General features: G+C 42.5%; 1 pseudogene; it reads right to left on the bottom strand.

The window, feature by feature from the left end:
* Positions 1–526: 526 nt before the first annotated feature.
* Positions 527–1,513, bottom strand: LOC149568307 (aspartic proteinase nepenthesin-1 pseudogene; annotated as a pseudogene).
* Between the last annotated feature and the right edge of the window lie 336 nt (positions 1,514–1,849).

Genomic DNA, 1,849 nt, shown 5'->3' with positions numbered 1-1,849 from the left:
GTATTCCTAGAGCTGAAGCTACAGATGTGATGTAAAGTTTAGTCTTTAACATTAATAATGGATCTTCCCTATAATGTGGACATAGCCGCAATTTGTGGTGAATGATGATAGAATCATGTGTTTGTACTTTTCTTCTTTTTATTGTTCTGTTCTTTCTAGTTTACACTTTTAGTGAACTTCACATGTGCGGAAAATACAGAATGACGACGATATCAAATTATGTATTATATGAGGCAGTGTAGAAAACATAAATAATAGATGATAGAATGTATAGTATTGACCTTGGTAGAAACTGAGCAGAGGAAGTTGCAGAGACATGATGTATTATATGAGGCAGTGCAAAAAAAAAGAGAGGAGATGATAGAACATACTATAATAGACGTTGGAAGAAACTGAGCAGAGGAAGTTGCAGAGATAGACGAAGAGAAGGGAGAAGAGGGCGATCATTGATTGTTCAAAGGGAATCACATTTAGCGGGCATGAAGGAAAGATTGTTTTGCTCATTGTCGTAAAGTATGTGGAAATTCTACTGTTGTATGTTTTCAAAGATGGAAAGTGATCCTGTGGTGCCACCCATGGCGAGGCACATAAGATCGGATTCCCGGACGAAAAGATTATCACCTGGAAGCTCGTAATCCACCCTGCCTTCAAAATTGAAGACTACGGTTGGCAACATGATGTCACTCAATGTATGGTAACACAGATCCAGCCCCACAGCGGAAGAGCCATCTATTGGAGTCATATCAATGGCCGACTGAATCGCTTCCTTCACGGGGTTGTACGCAGCCTCCACTAGAATTGTAATGGTTGTTCCAGAGTCGATGATCATGCCTCCACCATCTGGTTGCGCATCAAAAGTTCCAGCAGGAATATCTACTGGGTTGCCATTCACAGTAATTCTCGTGACAGGAATATACCAGAAAGAAGAACCCGCACTGGTCTTAACAAAAGCTACCATTTTGGCTCCGTTCAAGGAAGCACTGGCACCAAAGATAAGAGGGCTTGTTCGTGAAGGAGAGTCAGTTATGGAGACAAGACAGTAAGAGAATTTTTTATCTACCTTGGAACCCAACTGAGAGATGAGCGAGAGATCACCTCTTCCTAGCCCCACAAGACCGCCAGAGTCTGAGAAACCTTGGTTATCATGGCCGCATCTGAAAACAATGCCTGCAAACATCCCGTCGCTACCGCTCCCAACAGAAAATGACTCCTTTGCCAGGTCGCTAATTGTACGAGAGCCATCGCCATAGCTATACCAAAAAGTACAATCTGGACTGCATGCTATTTTGAAACTCTCAAGAGCATCATGAAGAGAGTCAGTGCATGAAATAGGAGAGTAAGAGGATGATTTGGAGGGCTCAAAGATTGGCATAGATTGGGAGCAGCCATCGCAGGGCTCGCACTTGGTCCAAACAAGATCACTCCTCGTGTCAACAATCGCTTTGAAGCTCACAGGGGGTGTCCCCACCACAACGCTCATCAGGAATCCTCCGTTCCTAGCTTGAACAGGCATTTGAGAGTCTAATTCCCTAGCTATCTGCTACTTTACAAATGCCTCGATCGCATTCATTCATTTCTTGCTTCGATCGACAGCCGAAAGTAATCGCTCAGTACCATTGAAATCTCCCTCAGATCTACACGTTAGATTCACCTTCAAATTGAACTCTCCATTCTAAGAAGATGCCACCATGGGAATAGATAAACATATGAAATCCACAATGCCCAATAACTTGGAGCACGCCATTTCTTTCTTTCTTTCACTAATGTACTCTGTCTCATTAAGAAGAATAAAGTGGGTTTATATAGGCACATTCTAACACTAAAGAACTCTATGTTTTGCAGATTTTAA

Source organism: Cupressus sempervirens, chromosome 3 (genome assembly GCF_028749045.1).
Source record: "Cupressus sempervirens isolate cs-2001-9-10 chromosome 3, ASM2874904v1, whole genome shotgun sequence".
Classification (NCBI taxonomy): domain Eukaryota; kingdom Viridiplantae; phylum Streptophyta; class Pinopsida; order Cupressales; family Cupressaceae; genus Cupressus; species Cupressus sempervirens.
Note: the sequence above shows the minus strand (reverse complement) of the source record. Positions and strands in the feature narration are given on the sequence as shown.